This window comes from Pinus tabuliformis, chromosome 4_1, assembly GCF_031772625.1.
Source record: "Pinus tabuliformis cultivar Carrire ecotype Pingquan chromosome 4_1, CPIR1, whole genome shotgun sequence".
Taxonomy (NCBI): domain Eukaryota; kingdom Viridiplantae; phylum Streptophyta; class Pinopsida; order Pinales; family Pinaceae; genus Pinus; species Pinus tabuliformis.
Window position 1 is genome coordinate 712,710,260 of NC_142303.1, and position 11,970 is coordinate 712,722,229.

The window sequence follows — 11,970 nt, forward strand, 5'->3', positions numbered from 1 at the left end:
GCGAGTTAGTGAGTTTTAGAGGGATTTTTATTGGTTGATTGATGAACAAAATTGCTGAGTATAACACGTTGATTGAACTTCTCTTTGATGCCATTTCACTTGGCATATGCCAAATCATCATTAGGCTAGATTCACAACTCGTTGTACTACAATTTACTAACATTTATACCGTCCAAAACCCAACAATTCATCACATGTTCCTTAGAGTTCGTATTTTGGAAAGGTATTTTGAGTTTATTCAATATCATCATATTTCCATAAATATAAACACATTAACTGATTCTCTAGTGAATTATGTGTTAAATAGACATTTGTGACATATGTAAAGTAAATATTTTCAATTCACATCATCAGTTGAATAGGATTGCGTCACTTAACCATAATAAAACTCTAAAAGTAAAATAGATAATTGTTTAAAAAGTTTTTACAAACAGTTTGTGTCCGAGACAAAAATTGGTCATCTGACCCAAAACTCAAAATGTATGTAGAAAACATCTAGGTAGACTAGTGCTTCTCATGATAACAGGTCACAGCCTATGCTATCATGCATAAAAGTCTCATCCAATGACTTGGTACACCAATGGTGTGGTGCTACAGTATCATAGGTAACTTCTCAATCCGAACATCCAGAATGCCTAGGGTCAAACCCTCTATGTGGTCCTGTAGCTCAGCCATTGTCTTGGCTAAATCCAAGTCTTGAAGAAATGCTCTCCCAATAGGTCTCTGTGTTGGCCCAACTGCCTCTTGTTGGTGCCCTACAGGTCGAATAGGTCCAAAATATATATACATTAAAAAATGTTTTGTTTAGTCTTGGAAATAATAAAAAAACACAAAAAAGCGTAGAAACTTTAAAATAAAAAAACACTTTGGTCAAACAATTTACCTATAGCACTCCATTGTGCTCCAACTGGTAACATCAAGTTTGGATCTCCATGGAAATCCATTCCTGAATATGGATATTCTGCGATGGCCATATCCTATCGATCAAAGAACTCAAATAATGCAGGGGTAAATGAGATCAATCACTGACCAACATGTCTAGCCATAAGATCTACCCATCTCTGCATCCGTGGATCTCTAGGTCTAGATACACCCAGTGAAACAAGTTGTGGCTGCATAAGTGAAATTTTTTCCAAGGTGAAAGAAATCAGGATCGACCCATATCCAAAGTTCTTTGTCTTTCCACTTTTCACCTTGGTCAGTTGTTCTTTCACGGATGAAAGAACTGCTTCACACCAGTTGAACACTTTTGGCTCTAAACACTCTAAAGCATACTGCATGTATGATCTGTTTGCCAAGTGTAGTGTCGCGGTGCCAGCTAGTTTGGCGATAGTGAAGAGGATCGCCCTCAATGGTAAATCACTAACACCCTGATGTTAATCTTTCCATCTTTGTTAGGTTGAGCACCTTCTCGGCAGAACTATCATATATAGTCTCTTACTGATTCACCTCCTCTGGCAAATCTTGATTGTGAGATGGGGCCACCCCGCCTCGATAGTCCAGTTAGAAATTTGTTTCCATCTATGGTAAGTGGGATCACTTTGTCCCTAATGTGAAAGGCATGATCAGTAGGATCCCATGAACGAACAAGGAACTGTAAAAGCTCAATCTGTTGCCGCATGCTAGATAATCAGAAATACTTGAGTAACCTGCAATTCCTTAGGACCTCAACTGTACCCTAATTATTTAGGGAAATCATATCTTGCTCTTTGTGCTCTTGTTCTCTCCATATAATCACCATTTTGATCAGATGAATTTCTACAATGCAACCATTAGACAAACTAGGATCCATTTTTTGCAAAAAAAAGTGGAAAATTGGGAGAAAATAGCCGTGTAAACTTGGGTTTTGCACCCAACGCACCCCTACCTTAGAGATAGTGTGCTGAAATGCATACAACCTTCTAGGTGTGTGCAATGCAATGCACCTTTCGATATTTAAAGGGTGCACTGATTCCAAAGTTCAAAATCGAAACCCTAGGGGCCTCAAAAAATCAATTTTTTTGCTTAAAGCTTAAAATAAATGGAATTAAATGAAAGAGAACAGAGATAGCTCCTACCTGGTCCAGATGGCATGAGGAATGGTCCACTGAATCCTCCCCAATCAACTAGTGAACCTCGAGGTAAAAACTACTCTAGAGCACCAAAATCAAAGGGTAAATGTGAAATGGTAAAAATGAATGGTAAAACTTGTTTTTATGTTTATTTCTTGCACATTAATTGAGTAAACATTAGTTTTTTTTTTCATTTTATCCATGAAACAATTATTTTTAATCTATTTTGATGGTGTTTTGAGCAGGATTAACAACTGAAATGTAGAATTTTACGTGCCCAAATGTAAATTGAACATCTTTGACCACATGGCAAAATTTTATCTCTTTTTTGAGCTTTGTTAAAAACAAAAAAGGAAACCCCTTGGAGTCTTCTTTAAGCTCTTTTTAGACTCTCTAAACATGAAAATATTGTCGAGCGCTTGTCTTTTCCAGCTTGTTAAAGGATAGGAAATGATATCTCTCTTGTATTATTTCACATTTTTTCGGACTTGAGAGATTAAATTATGAAAAAGAACTTGTGGATTTTCCTTTTCGTCCCTTTTCAAACTCCCTAAACATGAAATGGACTGAGTTATCTTTGTCGTTAAACTCGTTAAAAACATCAAATAGCGACAAACTGTTCCATCTAAACAAGACCGAGTTTCACCTTTGCTAGACTTGTTAAAGCATCAAATAGCGATGGATTTGCTCGAAGGGTGAAATTATACAACAAGCATATGTTATCCTCCCAAAGCATGATAAACAATAAATAGGTACTTGTCAGCAATGACTGGGGAAAATTGTGAAAAGGGGAAAACACTTTATGTTATCAAGTCATTCTTGAACATGACACTTTCACCTCATCACCATGACTATCTGGGTTGGGTCATTCAGCTTGATGGTTATCACACCGTTGGTCTATCATACCATCCATTACTTTGTTTTGGGTCAATTCTACCATTCATCTTAGTGTCATCGACATGTTCAAGAGAAGTCATTCAGTTCAAACTTCATCCTTTGCAATACCGTAAACCTTCATTTTCATGACTGCCATTCTTGAACCTTGTGTCGTCAGTCGATTTTTCATCTCCAAAATCATTTACCTCGTTTCATGCCATTGATGTGGGATACATCAAGGCCTTCTTGTGATGAGTTGCTTCTTGTCGAGATCAACACATCATCCAAGAAGTTAACTTAGAAACACCCATTCAGTACCTTGAGGCTTGCATACATCAATGGCAGGTTTCTCACTTCCGGAGATAGGTTGACATCACTGGCCTTCGACCAAAAGACTTTGTATGGTGTTCGACATCAAATCATTTATTCACACCATGCGAAATTTACTATAGTACGTTGAGGTTCATTATCATTATCGGTGATTCCTCAAGTGTCTATTAATGGCTTACATCATTAGCTGGTAGTTAGATGATGTCTTCCCATGTTTGACTTCAAAACATCTATTCACATGGTTAGACTTGTACTTGAGTGAAATATTGAACGAGATTGAAGACCCCAGATCTAGTTTCATCCATTTGGTTTGCGATGTTTTCAGGAGTACTAAATCAAATGTACAATGGCCTTACATTCATGGTAATCCATTCATGGGTCTATATCTGTAGATGATTATATTTGTACATGTAATGAAAGTTTATAAGCTGAGCATGGGCATGCCTTCCCTCAGCGAGTTCATGAGAAAAAATCAAATTATCATGATATATGTATTGTAATTGATGCAGGTCACCTTCCGCTTCGGAACCTCCTCTCCACATGATAAAGAATTTCACTCGACATACATATTTACAACTTCATGCTTTAGTGATAAATTGTTACAGATGTATTTGGGCACATCAACCCCAACCTACAGATCAGTACTATTAGAGCCCGTCAAATCCTAATTCTGTTGTTGCATGCCCTAAATAAGTCATCCATCAGAATGCCTAGCTTCCCAAGAAGTTCCATAACTAAAATCATCCAGAAAACTCCTCTAAGAAGATCAGCATAGGCAGGCCTTCATTAGGGTGCGCTGCAATGTAGACCATACACTGATAGGGTGCTATGCAGTGCACTTGGTCCCTCTTTGGCCTACACTGGGCGAATTTGAGTGAAATTTCATTGGGGTTTGGGAATATTCTTATCCATTGGGTGCATATAGAAGTTTCCCAAGTTTATATACTCCTTTGAGCTTGAATTTGGATGAGGTAGGGAGTTAAGGAACATCAATCCCTTTATCCCTTCCTCCATGGAAATAAATTCTAAGTTTGGGAGGGCATTCATTATCACCATTTATGGCATAACTTCCTTCATTCACCTATAAAAAGACCACTCATCTAAGTGATCAGGGGTTGGAAATCATTGAATTATAGGGAGATGCTATTAGTATGAGACTTGAGTTGGTTTCAAGTATTGTAATGATGTTAAAATGTCTTTCTGAAGCGAGAAAACTGGGTTATAACTCTTCATTTTAATAATAAAGTGTTCAAAGATTTTTCCATATGCTTGTGTTATTCATTTATGCTTTCATATGTGTATCATGTAATCGATTCCATGCTATGTTTAATCAATAGATCATTATCATATGCTTTGATCGGTTTTTGTCTTCTGTCTGTGTGCAGGTACTCTTCAAGCAGATTAAGTATGGAGAGGAGAGACATAATTGATCAAGGGAGATAAGGAGTAAGCAAAAGGTACAGGTAGGCGTCTTTACCTCTTATTTAATCTGTTGATCATAGAAAAAGTAGAGAATGCTTTGCACTATTGTTCTAGACTTAGCTACTAGTATAGGGGTTTAAGCGTTTATTCGTAGACACTAAAACTTCCCAAAACATGCCTGCTAGTGACTGTGGACCAGAATTGTCAGTGTCGTGCCAACAACTTCGGGATTTGAGCCACTTTTTTAGGTCCAGAGCCCAAGTCATTGCCCATAACTGAATCATCTCTTTATATCAGTAATTTAAAATGGAAATTAATGTACTAAAGAAAATACTTGTTCAAGACCTTGACTAGATCCCTACTAGCTATGATAGACATTTTGTCAAACACATCATCGACATGTAACCTACAAGTGTAAACAACAAAATTAAGTGTAGGGATCTCATCCTATCTGAGAATCACTATGAACCATTGTTTCCTCATTCCATTTGCTGCATTATCATCTATTAGGTCATAGACACATTATCCATTCACATACAAGTAAAAGCATGCTGAGAGCCATACATAACTGTTGTCATAAAATGTGAATATAACCAACATAATAGGAATAGAAATACAATAAACATGACAACCAAAAAATCCATAAATACATCAATACCTTTACACATGGAAATCAAGGAAATCATTTCTCATTCATGAAAGTAATGAACCAACTGTAGATGGGACTACCACGTTCCACCCGATCGTAGAATGGCTGAGCCAAATCTCTCTTCAACCATTCACCCTCGTGCCGTATTCCAAGCATGAATGTGGGATCTCATAGAACACATTGATCAAAACTCATCCAGGGATTCCAAAGGCCATCCAACTCAACGCATCAAATAGTGATTATGTTAAGCCCCTATACTACTAGTGTAACCCCTTATTGTTATTAGAACAACCCCCTTATTATATTGTTGTACCCATGTAGTCCCCATATTGTTATTATTGTGCCCCATCGAAGCCCTCTATTGTTATTATTCTACCCTTACATTATTATTGTTATGTCCACTCTGATTATATTATGACCCCTTAGACTCCTATATATAAAAAGGAGGTCTTGTCATTTGTATCATCCAAGAATTTTTCATGTGTGTAATGTAAAGGAGGTTGCCCCCTCGAAGAGGCTGAATTATAAGGCGTTGATCTATCTTTTCTATCTTTTTATGAGCTGGTTTCATAACATTTGGAATCAGAGCTTTGGATTCCAGGGTTTCACTACTCCAAATAGGTCATCATGGAATTTTCACTATAACTTTTTTCTACGACGTTTCAAAAGTGAAAAAAAATAACCATTTGAGACGAAATCATGTTGAACCTCGGGTCTGAATTTTAGAGCTTTTCATGCTATATTTGCAGATATATGATCTGAGGAATTGGGTCTTTTTGCAGACTCCTGAATTAAATTCCAAACAGGTGGCACTTCATACAAGTTCACTCTTCTAAAAAGGTATATAATCAGGTCATCTTGGGAGATTGTGCATAACTCTTTCTTGGAGAATCTAAATTCAATCAGACTGGTGGCATTGGAAAGAGGATGCAAAGGGCTACTATAGGTTGCAATTTTAGAACTTAAAGATCCAAAAGTACAGAGTTATAGTCGTTTCAATATCGAGCTCCTAAAATCAAGAAAAAGAGAGATGAGGAAGTTTGATGACAAGGATCCGATAAATTGGATACTACAGATGGAGAAATATTTTGATCTACATGGTGTACAAGTATTACAAAAGGTATGTATTGCATCTTCATATTTAGAACAAGATCAATTTTTATGGTATAAAGGGCTTTGTTCTCATAAAAAACTTGTTACGTGGTCAATTTTCATGGAGGAAATTATAGCAAATTATGAGAATACAAAGAGCAACACCTTCTTTAGAGCAACACCAGAACAATTGGAAGAAAAAAGAGAAAAATGGCTTTGTTACAAAGTGGAAAGCAAAATTATGGCAACAACGAATTCTACCCCTCACAACTATAAATATGGAAGTGTTGTTTTACCTAGCCTTCCACAACCTACAAGGGTTACACCACAACAATTGGAAGAGAAAAGAGAAAAATGGCTTTGTTACAATTTTGATAGAAAATGCTCTAAAGGTCATAAGTGTGCTGAGAAGAAATTATTTTACATAGAGTATGAAGAGGAGAAAGAAAAGGATCAAGAAACATCAAAATAAGAGGATATACGCCAGGACCCAACCCCAGAGAAAGAAGAAATGAATCCGACCATATCTTGTAAAGAATTGGCAAGAATTACCACTCCTCAAACTCTCAAGATAGAAGAACATATCAAGAAGAAAAGGGTTCAAGAAGTGACTGATCACATCAAGAAATAAGAAATGAATCCAACCATATCTTATAATTCATTGGCAAAAATTAACACTCCTCAAACTATCTAGATAGAAGGACATATCAAGAAAAAAAATGTTCAAGAAGGGAAAGATCACATCCAGCATCAAGAAATGAATCCGACCATATCTTGTAAAACATTGGAAGAAATTACCACTCCTCAAACTCTCAAGATAGAAGGACATGTCAAGAATAAAAAGGTTCAAGCAATGAAACATCACATCGATCATCAACAACAAGTTCTCCAACTTTTAAAGGATAATGCCACTTTGGTGCAAAATCGAATGAAACAACAGGTAGATCAACATCATAGTGAAAAATGTTTTGATCTATGTGATTGGGTATTTTTACTGCTACATATCAAGCAAGCTATTTATGAGAAGGAAATGTTGGCAATACTACATGCACTTAAGAAATGGTGACCTTACAGAATGGGAAGACACTTCAAGGTAAAAATGGATCATGATAGTCATAAATACTTTTTAGAACTATTATCTTTAGAAGAACAGAAAAAATGGTTCACAATTATGTTGGGTTATGACTTTGACATCATCTATAGAAAAGGGAAGCAAAATTTTGTTGCAGATGCACTCTCAAGAAAGGATCATGATGTGGAAGCATTGTTTTGTGCTATATCCAACCAGATTGGATAAACGAAGAAAGGGATGAATGGAAGAAGGATGAAGAAGTATGGCCACTCATTCAAAAGTTGTAGAAGATCCCAATTAAAACACTATTTCCAGAACTTGAAGAGGAAGGAAAAATCATATTGGAACCCAGAGCAGTCACAGAAACAAGAACCCGACAGCTATGAAATCGATCAATTTCAGAGTATCTCATTAAGTGGAAGAACTTACTCACTAAATATTCCACATAGGAGGACAAAAATTTTACATAGAAGCATAAAAAACTACTCAAGCATTGAGGACAACACATTTTGAAGGAGAGGGGCATGTTAGGCCCCTATATTACTAGTGTAACCCCTTATTGTTATTAGTACAACCCCCTTATTATATTGTTGTACCCATGTAGTCCCCATATTGTTACTATTGTGCCCCATAGAAGCCCACTATTGTTATTAGTATGCCCTTACATTATTATTTTTATGTCGGCTATGATTATATTATGACCCCTTAGAGTCCTATATATAGAAAGGAGGTTTTTTCATTTGTATCATACTAGAATTGTTCATTTGTGTAATGTAAAGGAGGTTTCCCCCTCGAAGAGGCTGAATTCTAAGGCGTTTATCTCTCTTTTCTATCTTTTTGTGAGCTGGTTTCATAACAGATTCCACCTCACGGTTGGACATCACCAAAACCATCATTAGATTCGTCTCCATCCAAGCCTTCCAAGGCTTCCAGAGTGTTTTTTCCAACCAAGGCTTCTAGGACTAGTAAATCAACCCACATCTGCCGCCGGGTTTCTAGAGCGTTTTTCCAACCAAGGCTTCTAGGACTAGTAACTCAACCCACCAAGGGATTTCAAAGTGTTTGTCCAACTAAGGATTTCAGGACTAGTAACTCAACCCAAGCTATTACAGGGCTTCCAGAGCATTTGTCCAACCAGGGCTTCCAAGAACTAATAACTCAACCCAAGCTAAGAAATCATGAGAACCAACCAAAAATAAATCATGAAAGTAAACCCATAATCACCATGGTATCTAGGAAATGGAAAGGATAGGCAATACACTATTGATCCAGGAAATCTCCATGCCAATGACAAATCACAACCAAGAAACCACATGCATATGTCATGTATGCCAAAACTAGTGAAGAAATCATACATGCAACTTGGTACCTACAAGAAAATCTGATGTAGTTGTTGATTCCAATGCCTTCTTACACTTTCCTACTCTTCCTTTACCTTCTTGCTTCAACTATCCAAGTATGCCACACCCTCCAAGAGTTCTCCAAGAAATCTCTAAGTATCCAAGAGTATGAGAGAGAGAGAATAATGAAAGAGAGCTCCAACATTGAATTGACAAAAGGTTACCAACTGATCCTCTGAAGCCCTTTTATGAATGAGGCCTCTATTTTCTTCATTTTCCATTATTTTCCTTCATTTTCATCCTCACATCCAACTTGTGACCTTTCACCTCCTTTTTCTCGTAATTTACATTATTTTCATAAATAATTGTGCCAAAATTCCTTTTAATGCCTTATCCATTGCCTTTGACAGTTTCCTTAGCCATAAACAACCAAATGAACACCCCCTAGGATGTATTTTTCAATATTCAACTTGGAATAAGTGTCCCATTCGTCCGTGGTTATTATTTTTCCTTTATTACATGGAATTTTCACCAAGGCTATTACATAACCCTCCCCCTTGGATGACACTGTCCTCAATATTTAATCGCACATATACTTCAATAATATTGTTGAAAGAATACATACTACTTATGGAGCTTTATAACATAGCTCGATGCAATATTTACAATGAAAGATGTGCTCAAGAAATAACATCATGACAACATGACAACATACCGCATATTGGAGCTTTACAACACAACTCTTTACGGTATTTACATCCATACACAAGTGTACGTATAATAAAATCATCACAATATATATACCAAAACATATTCTAAATCATATATCAAAACATATAGCAAACATATACTAACATCATATCTAAGCATATATCAAAACATCATATAGCATATATCAACTATCATAAAACATATATCAATCACCATAAGCATATACTAAACCAACTTAAAATAAATACTAAACCACCACGAAGAATATACCAAGTCATCATAAGCAAATACTAAACCAACATAAAGCAACTACCAACCACCATAATAAATCACCAAAGCACCATATCAAAGATGCTTACCTCAACTGGAAAACAAGGAAGGATACATGGCCTTCATCTTATTCGCCATCTCTCATGTAGCTTCATCATGCCGAAAGTGATTCCATTGCAATTTAACTTGATCTATTGCTTGGTTTCAAAGCATGAGCACCCTTTTTTGAAATATACACTGAGGCTCCGACTAGAATTCTCCATCTGGTTCCACCTGCAATACAAACTAGTCAATCACATGATCAAGATATTTAAGATACTTCTTAAGAAATGAGACATGGAAACATCATGGACTTTCACTGTCAGAGGCAGTGCAAGTCCATAGGCCACTGGCCCAATCCTCCAAATGATACTGAAGGGTCCACAAAAACATAGTGCCAACTTGGCACATGAGCCAATCCGCAAGGAGCTCTTCTTCGGTTTGATGTGCAAGTACACCTATTCCCCAACATGTAACTCCTTGAACAACCATCTCCTATCTACATAACTCTTCTGCCTATCTTATGCTTCCTTGAGATTCTTCTTGATCACCTGCGTCTCCTGTTCCATGTTAGCCAACATATCTTGTCCAATCAATACCATACTAACCAGATCACTCCAACTAATGGGAGTGTTACAACACTACCCATACAACGCCTCAAAATGACTCATCCTTAGTGACTCATAATAACCGTTGTTGTATGCAAACTCGACCAAAGGGAGATACTCTTCCCACTTCCTCTGCTGATGCATTACATACATCCTCAAAATGTCCTCTAATATCCTGTTGACCCCCTCTATCTGTCCATCTGTCTGTGGATGATAAGATGTGTTGAAGGCCATCTCGGTGCCAAAACCTGCAAATAACTCCTTCCAAAACTTGGAAGTGAACTTTATATCCCTGTCTGACACAATATTCTTTGGAACTCCATGTAGTCTAACCACATCTTGGATGAATACCTGTGCCACATCACTAACTGAGAATGTAGACTTCATGAGAATGAAGTGTACAACCTTTTTTAAACTATCCACAATGACCATGAAGGAATCATACTGCTTCACTGTCTTTTGAAACCTTGTTATGAAATCCATGAAATGACCTCCCATTTCCATTCTGTATTCATGATCGGTTGTAGCAGTCTCTTATCACTGGGATGGGACAGGTTGGGCTATACCAACCTTCAAATAAGTGTAACTATTTCAAACCAACTTTAGACTAGAATTTAGTCCTTCCAATCTGAGAGGTCTCTCTTAGAATATTTATAAAATGACTTGTGATAAACTCAAAATTCATATGACTAACTATTGTTGGGTTGTGTTATATTCTTTCCACGTAGTTAATAGGGGGTTTGAAGTGCACCCGTAACCCCACTTTATGGGGTCCGGGTCAGTGCCCCGGAACATTTTGGTTTTGGACCATATGTTAGGTTGGGCGGACCCAACTATGGTTTTGTGCATGATTTTCGCACATGTTTTTTGGACGCGATGGTTTTCGGTCCATGGTAATGGATGCTTCGGCATGTATAAATATGTATTGTAACATTGAAAGGAACATAATGAAAAATCAAGCTGGTAGTCCCGGTTTTGGGATCTAGGGAAAAATCTCTATCCATATGTGTTTTATGGGTTATGCTCTTGCATTGTTTATTTTATTTGTTTAAGAATTCGTATGCAGGTAATTTATGTACAGGGTTAAAACCTACATTTGGTATCGGAGTTGTTTTGGCTTCAAGGGGACGCCTTTGTTGCTGAGGGGTTTCGCTCGGGCCTGTGGTAGACCCTGTTTCAGTGGGAGATCTGCGAGATCGATTCTGGTGGTGAAAGAAGATGGCGAGCAGTGGAAAGATAGAGATTGAGAAGTTCAATGGTCAGAATTTTGAGTTGTGGAAACTCAAGATGGAGGATCTGTTGGTGGATAAAGATTAGTGGATCACGGTAGATCCGGGTACTAAACCATCGGGAGTGACCGATGAAGAATGGAAGAAGTTGGATCAGAAGGCAAAGAGCACAATACGATTGTGTGTCTCAGATTCAGTATTGCTGAATGTATCAGGGGAAGCTACGGCAAAGGCTTTGTGGGTCAAGTTAGGGACTTTGTACCAATCTAAGTCTTTGGTGA